Source organism: Cryptomeria japonica, unplaced genomic scaffold (assembly GCF_030272615.1).
Source record: "Cryptomeria japonica unplaced genomic scaffold, Sugi_1.0 HiC_scaffold_107, whole genome shotgun sequence".
NCBI classification, from domain to species: domain Eukaryota; kingdom Viridiplantae; phylum Streptophyta; class Pinopsida; order Cupressales; family Cupressaceae; genus Cryptomeria; species Cryptomeria japonica.
This window is the reverse complement of record NW_026728929.1, coordinates 45,125-62,500: the sequence shown is the minus strand read 5'-3', so window position 1 is coordinate 62,500 and position 17,376 is coordinate 45,125. Positions and strand designations below refer to the sequence as shown.

General features: G+C 59.9%; 1 non-coding gene across 1 annotated transcript; it reads left to right on the top strand.

Moving 5' to 3' along the window:
- Positions 1–12,382: 12,382 nt before the first annotated feature.
- LOC131865239 (5S ribosomal RNA) lies at positions 12,383–12,501 on the top strand. Its single transcript, XR_009363968.1, has one exon. It is a non-coding gene; the product is annotated as a 5S ribosomal RNA (ribosomal RNA).
- Positions 12,502–17,376: the final 4,875 nt, after the last annotated feature.

Below are 17,376 nucleotides of genomic sequence, written 5' to 3'. Positions count from 1 at the left end.
CCAAAGATCGAGAACAATGGCAGAAATGCTAGTAACGTGCACTTCGGGACCAACGCATCACCGGAAGACAACCGCCAAACATCGAAAGAGTCGCGATGCTCCGCAACCTACGTGCAAAGCGGTCGCACACCGGGTAAGGGAGTGAGAGCCCCAAACATAGCTGGGCGAGGCGCTCACTCCGCTCTTTAATATCTCGTTAATACCGCCAAGGAAATGGCACAAGCACACACACACAAGCATCCTCGGAAGAGGACAGTTCGAGTGACAGGTCAAATCCAAGAGTTCCGAAGACTACCTCCAGGAACAATCGGGAACAAGACCGATTACAAGTCGTCGAGTCTGTTACTGGGCGAACACGAGATGCGCACAGGAAATCGATCAGCCCTCACAATGGCCCAAGGCCAGAGATCGGACTGCTACGATTTACCCCAACAATCATCGTGCCACTCTTCGCAGAGAGGTGATAGACGCCAACGAGCCCGCGCATAGCAATCGAGGTGTAAAAAGGGCGTTGAAGGCAGGAAGCCTGGACGAAAGAGGCTACGAGGTCACCTCGAAGCGGTCTAAGAATCGGGCGCACTTGGGGCGACTACCAGTGCCAACCCCTTATCCCGCGGTGCGTCCGACACACAGAAATTTCCAAGGCGGCCAAGGAGCCTCCCCGCATAGCAATCGGGGTGTGAGGTTACGGATGCAGCATTGATAGCAATCGAGGTGTGAGGCGAAGGATGCAGAAGTGAGAGCCGAGGGATGTAGCAGAGATAGCAATCGGGGTGTGTGATGCAGAAGAGATAGCAATCGAGGTGTGCGGTGGGAAGGGCCCAGCAGCCAGAATGCATGAAGCGACGGATGAAGCAGTGATGACAACCGGGCTGTGAGGAGAGGAGGGATGCAGCCAAGAAAGCAATCAGGGCTCGAGGCAAGGGATGCATCAAGGATAGCAATCATGTTGTGAGGCGAGATTCCAAAGGCTAAACGTGAGAGGCTGCAGGGTCGACTCAGAGAGGTCTATGCATGTGAGAGGCTGAAAGCAAGGTCGACTCGGAGCGGTCTATGCATCGGGCGCGCTTGGGGCGACTACCAGTGCCAACCCCTTATCCCGCGACGCGTCCGACAAAGAGAACGTTCCAAGGCGGCAGAGGAGGTTACCAGCCGAAGGATGCAGTAGCAATAACAGGTATAGTTCCGCGGCGGCCGAGAAGACTCACCGCATAGGAATCGGGATGCGAGGCGAGGGATGCGGCGGGAAGGCCCCGACGGCTAAACGGAAGAGGCTGCAGGGCCGCCTCGGAATGGTCCAAGCATCGGATGCGATTGGGACGACTACCAGTGCCAACCCCTTATCCCGCGATGCGTCCGATACACAGATAGTTCCAAGGCGGCCGAGGAGCCTCACCGCATATCAATCGGGGTGCGAGGCGAGGGATGGGGCGGGAAGGCCCCAACGGCTAGACGGAAGAGGCTTCAGGGCCACCTCGGAATGGTCCAAGCATCGGACGCGCTTGGGGCGACTGCCAGTGCCAACCCCTTATCCCGCGATGCGTCCGATACACAGATGGTTCCAAGGCGGCCGAGGAGCCTCACCGCATAGCAATCGGGGGTGCGAGGCGAGGGATGGGGCGGGAAGGCCCCAACGGCTAGACGGAAGAGGCTTCAGGGCCGCCTAGGAATGGTCCAAGCATCGGACACGCTTGGGGCGACTACCAGTGACAGCCCCCTATCCCGCGATGCGTCCGATACGAAGATGGTTCCAAGGCGGCCGAGGAGCCTCACCGCATAGCAATCGGGGTGCGAGGTGGGGGATGCGGCGAGATGGCCCCAACGGCTAGACGGAAGAGGCCACAGGGCCGCGTCGGAATAGTCCAAGCATCGGACGCGCTTGGGGCGACTACCAGTGACAACCCCTTATCCCGCGATGCGTCCGATACGAAGATAGTTCCAAGGCGGCCGAGGAGCCTCACCGCATAGCAATCGGGGTGCGAGGTGGGGGATGCGGCGAGATGGCCCCAACGGCTAGACGGAAGAGGCTGCAGGGCCGCCTCGGAATAGTCCAAGCATCGGACGCGCTTGGGGCCACTACCAGTGACAACCCCTTATCCCGCGATGCGTCCGATACGAAGATAGTTCCAAGGCGGCCGAAGAGCCTCACCGCATAGCAATCGGGGTGCGAGGTGGGGGATGCGGCGAGATGGCCCCAACGGCTAGACGGAAGAGGCCACAGGGCCGCCTCGGAATAGTCCAAGCATCGGACGCGCTTGGGGCGACTACCAGTGACAACCCCTTATCCCGCGATGCGTCCGATACGAAGATAGTTCCCAGGCGGCCGAGGAGCCTCACCGCATAGCAATCGGGGTGCGAGGCGAGGGATGCGGCGAGATGGCCCCAAAGGCTAGACGGAAGAGGCTGCAGGGCTGCCTCGGAATAGTCCAAGCATCGGACGCGCTTGGGGCGACTACCACTGCCAACCCCTTATCCCGCGATGCGTCCGATACACAGATAGTTCCGAGGCGGCCGAGGAGGTGGGGGATGCAGCGAGATGGCCCCAACGGCTAGACGGAAGAGGCTGCAGGGCCGCCTCGGAATAGTCCAAGCATCGGACGCGCTTGGGGCGACTACCAGTGACAACCCCTTATCCCGCGATGCGTCCGATACACAGATAGTTCCGAGGCGGCCAAGGAGCCTCACCGCATAGCAATCGTGGTGCGAGGTGGGGGATGCGGCGAGATGGCCCCAACGGCTAGACGGAAGAGGCTGCAGGGCCGCCTCGGAATGGTCCAAGCATCGGATGCGCTTGGGGCGACTACCACTGCCAACCCCTTATCCCGTGATGCGTCCGATACACAGATAGTTCCAAGGCGGCCGAGGAGCCTCACAGCATAGCAATCAGGGTGCGAGGCGAGGGATGCGGCGAGAAAGCCCCAACGGCTAGAGGGAAGAGGCTTCAGGTCCGCCTCGGAATGGTCCAAGCATCGGACGCGCTTGGGGCGACTACCAGTGACAACCCCTTATCCCGCGACGCGTCCGATACACAGATAGTTCCAAGGTGGCCGAGGAGCCTCACCGCATAGCAATCGGGGTGCGAGGCGAGTGATGCGGCGAGAAGGACCCAACGGCTACACGGAAGAGGCTTCGGGGCCGCCTCGGAATGGTCCAAGCATCGGACGCGCTTGGGGCGACTACCAGTGACAACCCCTTATCCCGCGACGCGTCCGATACACAGATAGTTCCAAGGCGGCCGAGGAGCCTCACCGCATAGCAATCGGGGTGCGAGGCGAGGGATGCGGCGAGAAGGACCCAACGGCTAGATGGAAGAGGCTTCGGGGCCGCCTCGGAATGGTCCAAGCATCGGACGCGCTTGGGGCGACTACCAGTGACAACCCCTTATCCCGCGACGCGTCCGATACACAGATAGTTCCAAGGCGGCCGAGGAGCCTCACCGCATAGCAATCGGGGTGCGAGGCGAGGGATGCGGCGAGAAGGACCCAATGGCTAGACGGAAGAGGCTTCGGGTCCGCCTCGGAATGGTCCAAGCATCGGACGCGCTTGGGGCGACTACCAGTGACAACCCCTTATCCCGCGACGCGTCCGATACACAGATAGTTCCAAGGCGGCCGAGGAGCCTCACCGCATAGCAATCGGGGTGCGAGGCGAGGGATGCGGCGAGAAGGACCCAACGGCTAGACGGAAGAGGCTTCGGGTCCGCCTCGGAATGGTCCAAGCATCGGACGCGCTTGGGGCGACTACCAGTGACAACCCCTTATCCCGCGACGCGTCCGATACACAGATAGTTCCAAGGCGGCCGAGGAGCCTCACCGCATAGCAATCGGGGTGCGAGGCGAGGGATGCGGCGAGAAGGACCCAACGGCTAGACGGAAGAGGCTTCGGGTCCGCCTCGGAATGGTCCAAGCATCGGACGCGCTTGGGGTGACTACCAGTGACAACCCCTTATCCCGCGACGCGTCCGATACACAGATAGTTCCGAGGCGGCCGAGGAGCCTCACCGCATAGCAATCGGGGTGCGAGGCGAAGGATGCGGCGAGAAGGACCCAACGGCTAGACGGAAGAGGCTTCGGGTCCGCCTCGGAATGGTCCAAGCATCGGACGCGCTTGGGGCGACTACCAGTGACAACCCCTTATCCCGCGACGCGTCCGATACACAGATAGTTCCAAGGCGGCCGAGGAGCCTCACCGCATAGCAATCGGGGTGCGAGGCGAGGGATGCGGCGAGAAGGACCCAACGGCTAGACGGAAGAGGCTTCAGGGCCGCCTCGGAATGGTCCAAGCATCGAACGCGCTTGGGGCGACTACCAGTGACAACCCCTTATCCCGCGACGCGTCCGATACACAGATAGTTCCGAGGCGGCCGAGGAGCCTCACCGCATAGCAATCGGGGTGCGAGGCGAGGGATGCGGCGAGAAGGACCCAACGGCTAGACGGAAGAGGCTTCAGGGCCGCCTCGGAATGGTCCAAGCATCGGACGCGCTTGGGGCGACTACCAGTGACAACCCCTTATCCCGCGACGCGTCCGATACACAGATAGTTCCGAGGCGGCCGAGGAGCCTCAACGCATAGCAATCGGGGTGCGAGGCGAGGGATGCGGCGAGAAGGACCCAACGGCTAGACGGAAGAGGCTTCAGGGCCGCCTCGGAATGGTCCAAGCATCGGACGCGCTTGGGGCGACTACCAATGACAACCCCTTATCCCGCGACGCGTCCGATACACAGATAGTTCCGAGGCGGCCGAGGAGCCTCACCGCATAGCAATCGGGGTGCGAGGCGAGGGATGCGGCGAGAAGGACCCAACGGCTAGACGGAAGAGGCTTCAGGGCCGCCTCGGAATGGTCCAAGCATCGGACGCGCTTGGGGCGACTACCAGTGACAACCCCTTATCCCGCGACGCGTCCGATACACAGATAGTTCCGAGGCGGCCGAGGAGCCTCACCGCATAGCAATCGGGGTGCGAGGCGAGGGATGCGGCGAGAAGGACCCAACGGCTAGACGGAAGAGGCTTCAGGGCCGCCTCGGAATGGTCCAAGCATCGGACGCGCTTGGGGCGACTACCGTTGCCAACCCCTTATCCCGCGATGCGTCTGATACACAGATAGTTCCGAGGCGGCCGAGGAGCCTCACCGCATAGCAATCGGGTTGCGAGGCAGATTATTGGGAAGGGAACCCCCTGGGATGCGGCTCAAGCAGTGCCCAAAGGGACTGGAATGCGGAATCACATCGAGAGACCCAAATGCTATACGAGGGCTCAAATCGAATTATCGATTTGGCCACGACATGGACGCATCGGAACGACTACCTTTGCCGAACCACTCGCAATTGCATCCATACCGAAACCAATAGACATTTCCGTTAGAGCCCTCGCATAGCATTCGGGAATCTCGCATGCCCCTCTAAATCGACCAATGCTGGCGCTCAATGAAAATCCGAGCGCTACCACCGTTCGAGCGCCAGCATTGGTCGAGTTAGAGGGGCACGGGGGAGAATGCTCCAGTCAACACCTCCCCTATATAAGTTATTTGTCCGATTCTCGCACAACCGTAGTCTGCCTCGTCGAATCAAACAACGGTCCCAGATTCCGACTTCCGTTCCGTAGAGACCCAAAAGCTAGATGGAGGCTCGCAAGAAAGAGAGTCGGCGCATAGCAATCGGGTTTCTCGAACGTTTAGGGACCGAGCTCACTTGCGGATAGGGCAAAATCCGCCAAGCAACCCAAAAGCTAGACGGGGGCTCGAATCGAATCGCCTAGGCGGCCACAACAACGACGTGTTGGATCGACTACCAGTGCCAAACCATTCAGCAAGACTAGTCTGTGTCGAGGCCGGATAGAGATTCTCAGAGAGCGCCCGCATAGCATTTAGGAGACCTGCCGCGTCCCTCACACTCGACAAATGGTGGTGCACGTTTATAAATCCGAGCGATCCCAACCCTTTCAAGCACCAACATCGGTCGAGATAGAGGGGCACGGAGGGGGCTGCGTGAGACAACACAGTCCCCTATATAAGTTATTTGTCCGATTCTCACACATCCGAAGAATGGTCATCAAATCGGACAACAGCCCAAACTTCCGACTTCCGTCCCAGAAAGCCCAAGAGCTATCTAAAACGTTCATGGCCGGAACTCGATCGCGGCTATACCAGTCCGCCAAGCAACCCAAAAGCTAGACTGGAGCTCTAGTCGAATCACCTCTGTGGCCATTGCAAGGACGTGTTGGAGCGACTACCATTGCCGAACCATTCCGCAGGTCGAGTCCATACCAAGGCCGCATAGAGATTCACGATGAGCTCCTGCATAGCAATCAGGAGACTTGCCGTGTCCATCACAATCGATAAATCCTGGTGCAAGATTTTTGCATCCGAGCGCTCCAACCAGTCGAGCACCAGCATCAATCGACATAAACGGGCACGGGGGGAGGATGCTCGAGAACACTACCTCCCCTATATAAGTTATTTGTCCGATTCTCAAGCAGCCGAAGTCTGGTCATCGAATCGGGTCAAAGACCACAACTTCCGACTTTACCCACAATGCAAGTCATCGAATCGAACATCGGCCCCCGAGTCGGACTCCATGCGTATGTCAGGTCATCGGACCCAAATTCCGCCTTCCTGCGCATGGCGGGCCATCAATATCAACTCGGTCATCGGACCCAAACTCCGCCTTTTTGCGTATGGCACGCCTTCAAATCGGTCATCGGACCCAAATTCCGCCTTCCTGTGCATGGCGGGCCATCAACATCAACTCGGTCATCGGACCCAAATTCCGCCTTTCTGCGCATGGCACGCCATCAACTCGGTCATCGGACCCAAATTCCGCCTTCCTGCGCATGGCAGGTCATCGGACACAAATTCAGACCTCGCCAATATGCCTACGTATCGAATCGGTCATCGGACCCAACTTCCGACTTCATCCATACTGTAGGGTCTTTGAGGTTGGCGCGGTGCGCTCAACCCAGGGAGTCGACCCATCGAAGCATACACCTCCCCTATATAAGCTATTTGTCCGATTCCCACACCTGTGTAGTTTGCACCTCTGACCAGGACATCGACCCCAACTTCCGAACTCGACTGCAACGACGGCACCAGCGCCTTGGTGCGCACCTTGCGACGCACAGTCCCAACATTCGCCTTCCTGCACATGGCAGGTCATCGGACCCAAATTCCGACCTCGCGAGTATGCCTACATATCGAATCGGTCATCGGACCCAACTTCCGACTTCATCCATACCGTAGGGTCTTTGAGGTTGGCGCGGTGCGCTCAACCCGGGGAGTCGACCCAACGAAGCATACACCTCCCCTATATAAGCTATTTGTCCGATTCCCACACCTGTGTAGTTTGCACCTCCGATCAAGACATCGACCCCAACTTCCGAACTCGCCTCCAACGACCGAACCAGCGCCTTGGTGCGCACCTTGCAACGCACAGTGCCAACATTCGCCTTCCTGCACGTGGCAGGTCATCGGACCCAAATTCCGACCTCGCGAGTATGCCTACATATCGAATCGGTCATCGGACCCAACTTCCGACTTCATCCATACCGTAGGGTCTTTGAGGTTGGCGCGGTGCGCTCAACCCGGGGAGTCGACCCAACGAAGCATACACCTCCCCTATATAAGCTATTTGTCCGATTCCCACACCTGTGTAGCTTGCACCTCCGATCAGGACATCGACCCCAACTTCCGAACTCGACTAAAAAGACCGCACCAGCGCCTTGGTGTGCACCTTGCAACGCACAGTGTCAACATTCGCCTTCCTGCACATGGCAGGTCATCGGACCCAAATTCCGACCTCATGAGCATACCTACTAATCGAATCGGTCATCGGACCCAACTTCCGACTTCATCCATACCGTAGGGTCTTTGAGGTTGGCGCGGTGCGCTCAACCTGGGGAGTCGACCCATCGAAGCATACACCTCCCCTATATAAGCTATTTGTCCGATTCCGACACCTGTGTAGTTTGCACCTCCGCTCAGGACATCGACCCCAACTTCCGAACTCGCCTGCAACGACCGAACCAGCGCCTTGGTGCGCACCAAAAGTGCGCACTTTTGGAGGGCACTTTTCTGCGCTCCAAAGGTGCGCACTTTTGGAGGGCACTTTTTGGAGGGCACTTTTCTGCGCTCCAAAGGTGCGCACTTTTGGAGGGCACTTTTTGGAGGGCACTTTTCTGCGCTCCAAAGGTGCGCACTTTTGGAGGGCACTTTTTGGAGGGCACTTTTCTGCGCTCCAAAGGTGCGCACTTTTGGAGGGCACTTTTTGGAGGGCACTTTTCTGCGCTCCAAAGGTGCGCACTTTTGGAGGGCACTTTTTGGAGGGCACTTTTCTGCGCTCCAAAGGTGCGCACTTTTGGAGGGCACTTTTTGGAGGGCACTTTTCTGCGCTCCAAAGGTGCGCACTTTTGGAGGGCACTTTTTGGAGGGCACTTTTCTGCGCTCCAAAGGTGCGCACTTTTGGAGGGCACTTTTTGGAGGGCACTTTTCTGCGCTCCAAAGGTGCGCACTTTTGGAGGGCACTTTTTGGAGGGCACTTTTCTGCGCTCCAAAGGTGCGCACTTTTGGAGGGCACTTTTTGGAGGGCACTTTTCTGCGCTCCAAAGGTGCGCACTTTTGGAGGGCACTTTTGTGCACTCCAAAGGTGCGCACTTTTGGAGGGCACTTTTCCTGTGCTCCAAAGGTGCACACCTAGGTGAGCACCTTCGACCACACCTTGTAGCACACCAAACTCTGACTTTCGACTTCATCCGCAATGCAGGGTCTTTGAGGTTGGCGCAATGCGCACAACCAGGGGAGTCGACCCATCAAACCCAACACCTCCCCTATATAAGCTATTTGTCTGATTCTCATACATGCGTAGCCTGCAGGAGCAATTAGGACATCGACCCCAACTTTCGGCTTCTAAACGAAAACAAGGTCTTTGAGGTTGGTGTAATGCGAACAACTAGGGGAGTCAACCCATCAAACCCAACACCTCCCCTATATAAGCTATTTGTCTGATTCTCATACATGTGTAGTCTACAGGAGCAATTAGGACATCGACCCCAACTTTTGACTTCTTAACGAAAACAAGGTCTTTGAGGTTGACGTAATGCGCACAACCAGGGGAGTCGACCCATCAAACCCAACACCTCCCCTATATAAGCTATTTGTCCGATTCTCATACATGTGTAGCCTGCAGGAGCCATTAGGACATTGACCCCAACTTTTGACTTCTTAACGAAAACAAGGTCTTTGAGGTTGGCGTAATGCGCACAACCAAGGGAGTTGACCCATCAAACCCAACACCTCCCCTATATAAGCTATTTGTCTGATTCTCATACATGTGTAGCCTGCAACAACGATTAGGACATCCACCCCAACTTCTGAATTCGTCTGCGTTGACCGCACCAAAGGTGCACGCCTTGGTGCTCACCAAAATCCGACTTCCGACTTCTTCTGCTATGCGGGGTCTTTGAGGTTGGCGCAGTGCGCACAACCAGGGGAGTCAACCCACCGAATGCAACACCTCCCCTATATAAGCTATTTGTCTGATTCTCATACATGCGTAGACTGCAGCAATGATTAGGACATCCACCCCAACTTTTGACTTCTTAAACAAGACAGGGTCTTTGAAGTTGGTGCAGTGCACACAACCAGGGGAGTCGACCCATCAAACGCAACACCTCCCCTATATAAAGCTATTTGTCCGATTCTCATACGTGTAGTCTGCAGCAGCGATTAGGACATCGACCCCAACTTCCGAATTCGTTTGCATTGACCGCACCAAAGGTGCACGCCTTGGTGTGCACCCTGGAGTGCACTTTGGTGCTCACCTCGGTGCACACTTTGGTGTGCACCTCGGTGTGCACCAAAGGTGCGCACCTTGGAGCGCACCAAAGGTGTACACTTTGGAGCGCACCACATAGGGTCTTTGAGAGGTTGGCGCAGTGCGCACACCAAGGTGGGTGTTGAGGTGCGTGCCGAGGTGGGTGGGTGCTAGGGTGCGCTCCATGGTGGGTGCCAGGGTGGGTGCGTGCTAGGGTGGATTCCAAAGAGGGTCATAGGGTGGGTGCCAAGGTGGGTTGGTGATATAGTGGGTTCAAAGGTGGGTACTAGGGTGGGTTCCAAGGTGGGTCACAAGTTGGGTGCCAGGATGCGTGGGTGTTAGGTTGGGTGCCAAGGTGGGCTCCTGCGTGGGTGGGTGCTAGGGTGGGTTTCAAGGTGGACGCGAGGGCGGGTGCCAAGGTGGGTAACAAGTTGGGTGTTAGGATGGGTGAGTGCTAGAGTGGGTGCCAAGGTGGGTGGGTGCTAAGGTGGATGCCAAGGTGGTTCACAGGGTGGGTGGGTTCTAGGGTGAGTTCCAAGGTGGGTCACAGGTTCAGTGCTAGGGTGGGTGTCAAGGCGGGTGTCGAGGTGCCTGGGTGCTAGGGTGTGGATGCCAATGTGGGTCATAGGGTGGGTACTAGGGTGGGCTGCAATGTGGGTGCCAAGGTGGGTAACATGCTCGGTGGGTTCTAAATTGGGTGCCAGGGTGGGTGTGCACCCACCTTGCCCGAGGTGGGTGCCAAGGTGCCAGTGTGGGTGGGTGCTAAGGTGGATGCCAAGGTGGGTGAGAAGGTGGGTGATAGGTTGAGTGGTAGGATGGGTGGGTGCCAAGATGGGTCACAGGGTGGGTGCAAGGGTGGGTAGGTGCTAGGGTTGGTGTCAGGGTGGGTGGGTGCTAGGTTGGGTTCCAAGGTGGGTGCGAGGGTGAGTGTCAAGGTGGGTCACAGGTTAGGTGCTAGGATGGGTGAGTGCTAGGGTGCAAAGGTGCCAGGGTGGGTGCTAGGATGGGTCGATGCTAGGGTGAGTGGCAAGGTGGGTCCACAAGTGTCAAGGTGGGTGCCGAGGTGGGTGCCAAGTCGGCGACTGCTATGGTGGATGCCAAGGTGGGTCACGGGGTGGGTGCCAAGTTGCTAGGTTGGGTTCCAAGGTGGGTGCCAACGTGGGTGCTAGGGTGCGTGGGTTAAAGGGTGTGTCACAACGTGGGTGCCAGGATGGGTGCGCACCCACACTGGCCAAGACGGGTGCGGGTGCAAGGTTGGGTTCCAAGCCCGGTCACAGGCTGGGTGCTAGGATGGGTGGGTGCCAAGGTGGGCACCAGGGTGGGTGCACCCACCCTGGCCAAGGTGGGTCACGGGGTGGGTCCTAGGGTGGGTAACGGGGTGGGTACTAAGGTGCGTGCCAAGGTGGGTCATAGGGTGGGTGCCAAGGTGGGCACCAGGGTGGGTGTGCACCAACCCTAGCCAGGGTAGGTCACGGGGTGGTTGTCGGGGTGGGCGTCAAGGAGCCAAGGTGGGTGGCAAGTAGCCAAGTTGCGTGCCAAGGTGGGTGTCGGGGTGGGTGCCAAGGATCCAAGGTGGGTGCCAAGGAACCAAGGTGGGTGTCTGGGTGGGTGCCGAGGTGGGAGCCAGGGTGGGTCCCAAGGTGAGTGCAAAGGTGGGTGCCAGGGTCAAGGTGAGTGCCAATGTGGGTTCCAAGGTGCCAGGGTCAGGGTGAGTGCCAATGTGGGTTCAAAGGTGCTAAGTTGGGTGCGAGGTTGGGTGCGAGGGTGGGTGGGTGCCAAGGTGTGCTAGGTGGAAGCCCGGGTGGGTCGGCATCCCATGGGTGTCGAGTTGGGTGCCTGATGGGTGCTTCTTGTCAAGTTTTAGTCGTCGGGACTCATTTCGAGCCTTAGAGGTCGTTTCTTGTCCGGTTGCCCTGTCTTCGACCTGGGAACCCAATTTTGGTCCTCGGGTCCCATTTTTTTTTGTCTCGCATCCCACTTTTGGCCTGTGGCCTTTTCGGGGTCGATTCTCGTTTTGGGCATCAGAGCATGTTTCTTCTCCTAAAACCCAATATTTGTTTATTAAGTCTCGGAACACATTTTTGTTCTCGTGGACCCATCATGGGTCTTGGAACGCATTTGTGGTCCTTGGGTCCCATTTTGCATCCCGAAACTTGTGTTTTGGTGCTTGATCCCTATTTTGGGTGCCCACCTTGCACCAAGTGCGCACCCGGGGCAAACCGAGCGCCTTGGTGCACCGGGGCAAGATCGAGCGTGCACCCGAGGCGCCCCGAACATGCACCAAGGTGCACTCGGCCCACATGTGAGCGCAGGTCGTTGCGCCCGAGGTGGTGTGTGGGCACCGCGTTGCAGACGGGACACTGCACGCACACGACGCCCCCTCCAGGTGCACGCACGTAGGCCGGGCCGGGTGCACACCCGACGCCCTAGCAAGGTGCGCGCACCCGGGCAGGGCTCACACTTGGCGAACGGGGCGCACTTCGCGAGGGAGGGTGTGCACCTCGACGGGGGTGGGTGGCCGGGGTGGATTCGCACGTGGGTCGCGGTTTGCTAAGTACACACTGCGACAAGCTCATAACGGGTGCGATCATACCAGCATTAGTGCACCGGATCCCATCAGAACTCCGCAGTTAAGCGCGCTTGGGCCGGAGTAGTACTGGGATGGGTGACCTCCCGGGAAGTCCCGGTGTTGCACCCTTTTTTAGTTTTTCGCCGGGCGTCGCAATGCTATTTGAATAAACCTTTTGCCCGTTTGCGTTCTCGTCGGGGCCGGGCCGGGCCGGGGTGCGCTGCCCGCACTACCGCGCGCGCGGGGGGCGACACCGAGCGCGCACCCGAGGCACCCCGAGCACACAGGCCACGGTGCAACCCGGGCGTTGTGCGCGCACCCCGGTGCGCCCGAGGTGCTGCGCGCGCACCCAGGTGAAATCGGTGTGCACCTCGGCCAGTGCGCGCTCGGTCGAGTCGCGCACGTTGGCCAAGGTGCACGGTGATGTTTCTTACTCTAAGGTTCCGCACCAGACGCCCGGGACAGGTGAGCGAAGCTGGGCGGGGCCGGGTGCGCGGCCGGGGCAGGTGCACGCAGCTGGAGAGAGCTTTGGAGCACACTTCGGAGCGCACCAATGATGCGCTCCATTCAAAAGTTTCCTGAAAAGGCAAAAAAAGTTGAGATTATAGAATTTCCCACTTGAGAGATTGTAAAAAAAAAAAATTTAAAATGAAGGAAACGCGGGTGCCAAGGTGTGCGCAGCCCAGCCAAGGTGTGCGCACCAAGGCGCCCACCCTGGCGAAGGTGCACGCAAGGTGCGCACCCGAGGCAAACCGGACAATTAACCCAACTTTCGACTTCGCGCGCACCTTGGAGCGCACTTCGGAGCGCTCCTTGGTGCGCACCAATCTTGGGCACCTCGGAGTGCACCATGGCGCCCACCAAGGTGCGCACCCGGGGCAAACCGAGCTCCGACTTCGTGCGCACCTTGGAGCGCACGAAAGGTGCGCACCATGGCGCCCACCAAGGTGCGCAGCCCAGCCAAGGCGTGCGCATCAAGGTGCGCACCCTGGCGAAGGTGCGCACCCGGGGCAAACCGAGCTCCGACTTCGTGCGCACCTTGGAGCGCACAAAAGGTGCGCAACCCAGCCAAGGTGTGCGCACCCCGGTCAAACCGAGCTCCGAATCGTGCGCACCAGAGGTGCACGCCATCGTGCGCACCTTGGAGCACACTTCGGAGCCCTCCTTGGTGCGCGCCGATGTTGCGCACCTCGGAGCGCACCCGGGGAAAACAATGCAATTAACCCGACTTTCGACTTCGTGGGCACCTCGGAGCGCTCTCGGGTTCGCACCTCGGAGCACACCGAGGTGCGCACCTTTGATGCGCTGCCTTCACCAATTTCCAGAAAAGGCAAGAAAACATTGAGAAGGTGTGCACACCGAGGTGCCCACCCTGGCGAAGGTGCACGCGAGGTGCGCACCCGGGGCAAACCGGGCTCCGACTTCGTGCACGCCGCACCTTGGAGCACACTTCGGAGCGCTCCTTGGTGCGCACCAGGGCGCGCAACCCAGCCGAGGTGCCCACCCCGGCGAAGGTGCACGCGAGGTGCGCACCCGGGGCAAACCGGGCTCCGACTTCGTGCACGCCATGGTGCCCACCGCGGCGAAGGTGCACGCGAGGTGCGCACCCGGGGCAAACCGGGCTCCGACTTCGTGCACGCCGCACCTTGGAGCACACTTCGGAGCGCTCCTTGGTGCGCACCATGGTGCCCACCAGGGCGCGCAACCCCGCCGAAGGTGCACGCGAGGTGCGCACCCGGGGCAAACCGGGCTCCGACTTCGTGCACGCCGCACCTTGGAGCACACTTCGGAGCGCTCCTTGGTGCGCACCATGGTGCCCACCAGGGCGCGCAACCCCGCCGAAGGTGCACGCGAGGTGCGCACCCGGGGCAAACCGGGCTCCGACTTCGTGCACGCCATGGTGCGCACCGCGGCGAAGGTGCGCACCCGGGGCAAACCGGGCTCCGACTTCGTGCACGCCGCACCTTGGAGCACACTTCGGAGCGCTCCTTGGTGCGCACCAGGGCGCGCAACCCAGCCGAGGTGCCCACCCCGGCGAAGGTGCACGCGAGGTGCGTACCCGGGGCAAACCGGGCTCCGACTTCGTGCACGCCGCACCTTGGAGCACACTTCGGAGCGCTCCTTGGTGCGCACCATGGTGCCCACCAGGCCGCGCAACCCAGCCAAGGTGTGCGCACCAAGGTGCACGCGAGGTGCGCACCCGGGGCAAACCGGGGTCCGACTTCGTGCACGCCGCACCTTGGAGCACACATCGGGGCGCTCCCGGGTTCGCACCGGCGTTGCGCACCGTGGTGGGCACCTCGGAGCACACCAAGGTGGGCAGCGAGGTGCGCACCTTTGATGCGATGCCTTCACTAATTTCCATAAAAGGCAAAAAAAAAACGAGATTTTAAAATTTCCGTTTTGAAAGATAGTGAGAAAAAGGGAATGCTGGTGCCATCTTGAGCCCGCCCTGGTGCGCAGCCCAGCCAAGGTGTGCGCACCAAGGTGCCCACCCTGGCGAAGGTGCGCGCCCGGGCAATTAATCCAACTTCCAACTTCGCGCGCGCCAGGGTGGGAGCGCACCCAACAACCGGGCCTGGGAAGAGCCAATGCGAGAAACCCCACCAAACGCTCTGACAAAAAAAGAGGGGGCGCTCCAGTAACCCCGCTTCGGAGCGCACCCTGGGCAAACCCAGCCAAGGTGCCCACCCCGGCCAAGGTGCAGGCGAGGTGCGCACCCGGGGCAAACCGGGCTCCGACAACGTGCACGCCGCACCTTGGAGCACACTTCGTAGCGCTCCCGGGTGCGCACCTCAGAGCACACCAAGGTGGGCAGCGAGGTGCGCACCTTTGATGCGCTGCCTTCACTAATTTCCAGAAAAGGCAAAAAAAAAAGGAGATTTTAAAATTTCCGTTTTGAAAGATAGTGAAAAAAACGGAACGCGCGTGCCATCTTGAGCCCGCCCTGGTGCGCAGCCCAGGTAAGGTGCCCACCCTGGCAAAGGTGCGCACCCGGGCAATTAACCCTACTTCCGACTTCGTGCGCGCCAGGGTGGCAACCGGGCCTCGGAAGAGCCAATGCGAGAAACCCCACCAAACGCTCCGACAAAAAAAGAGGCGGCGCTCCAATAACCCCGCTTCGGAGCGCAGCCGGGGCAAACCCAGCCAAGGTGCCCACCCCGACGAAGGTGCACGCGAGGTGCGCACCCGGGGCAAACCGGGCTCCGACAACGTGCACGCAGCACCTTGGAGCACACTTCGAAGCACTCCCGGGTGCCCACCGGCGTTGCGCACCGTGGTGGGCAGCGAGGTGCGCACCTTTGATGCGCTGCCTTCACTAATTTCCAGAAAAAGGCAAAAAAAAATGAGATTTTAAAATTTCCGTTTTGAAAGATAGTGAAAAAAAAGGAACGCGGGTGCCATCTTGAGCCCGCCCTGGTGCGCAGCCCAGGCAAGGCATGCGCACCAAGGTGCCCACCCGAGGTGCACACCCGGGGCAAACCGGGCTCCGACTTCGTGCAGGCCGCACCTTGGAGCACACTTCGGAGCGCTCCTTGGTGCGCACCATGGTGCCCACCAGGGCGCGCAACCCAGCCAAGGTCTGCACACCAAGGTGCCCACCCCGGCGAAGGTGCACGCGAGGTGCGCACCCGGGGCAAACCGGGCTCCGACTTCGTGCACGCCATGGTGCCCACCGCGGCGAAGGTGCACGCGAGGTGCGCACCCGGGGCAAACCGGGCTCCGACTTCGTGCACGCCGCACCTTGGAGCACACTTCGGAGCGCTCCTTGGTGCGCACCATGGTGCCCACCAGGGCGCGCAACCCAGCCAAGGTGTGCGCACCAAGGTGCACGCGAGGTGCGCACCCGGGGCAAACCGGGGTCCGACTTCGTGCACGCCGCACCTTGGAGCACACATCGGAGCGCTCCCAGGTTCGCACCAGCGTTGCGCACCTTTGATGCGCTGCCTTCACTAATTTCCAGAAAAGGCAAAAAAAAACGAGATTTTAAAATTTCCGTTCTGAAAGATAGTGAAAAAAACGGAACGCGGGTGCCATCTTGAGCCCTTCCTGGTGCGCAGCCCAGGCAAGTTGTGCGCACCAAGGTGCCCACCCTGGCGGAGGTGCGCGCCCGGGGCAATCCGGGCTCCGACTTCGTGCACTGCATGGTGCCCACCAAGGCGCGCAACCCAGCCAAGGTGCCCACCGCAGCGAAGGTGCACGCGAGGTGCGCACCCGAGGTGCACACCCGGGGCAAACCGGGCTCCGACTTCGTGCACGCCGCACCTTGGAGCACACTTCAGAGCGCTCCTTGGTGCGCACCAAGGCGCGCAACCCAGCCGAGGTGCCCACCCCGGCGAAGGTGCACGCGAGGTGCGCACCCGGGGCAAACCGGGCTCCGACTTCGTGCACGCCATGGTGCCCACCGCGGCGAAGGTGCGCACCCGGGGCAAACCGGGCTCCGACTTCGTGCACGCCGCACCTTGGAGCACACTTCGGAGCGCTCCTTGGTGCGCACCATGGTGCCCACCAGGCCGCGCAACCCAGCCAAGGTGTGCGCACCAAGGTGCACGCGAGGTGCGCACCCGGGGCAAACCGGGGTCCGACTTCGTGCACGCCGCACCTTGGAGCACACATCGGGGCGCTCCCGGGTTCGCACCGGCGTTGCGCACCGTGGTGGGCACCTCGGAGCACACCAAGGTGGGCAGCGAGGTGCGCACCTTTGATGCGATGCCTTCACTAATTTCCATAAAAGGCAAAAAAAAAACGAGATTTTAAAATTTCCGTTTTGAAAGATAGTGAGAAAAAGGGAATGCTGGTGCCATCTTGAGCCCGCCCTGGTGCGCAGCCCAGCCAAGGTTTGCGCACCAAGGTGCCCACCCTGGCGAAGGTGCGCGCCCGGGCAATTAACCCAACTTCCAACTTCGCGCGCGCCAGGGTGGGAGCGCACCCAACAACCGGGCCTGGGAAGAGCCAATGCGAGAAACCCCACCAAACTCTCTGACAAAAAAAGAGGGGGCGCTC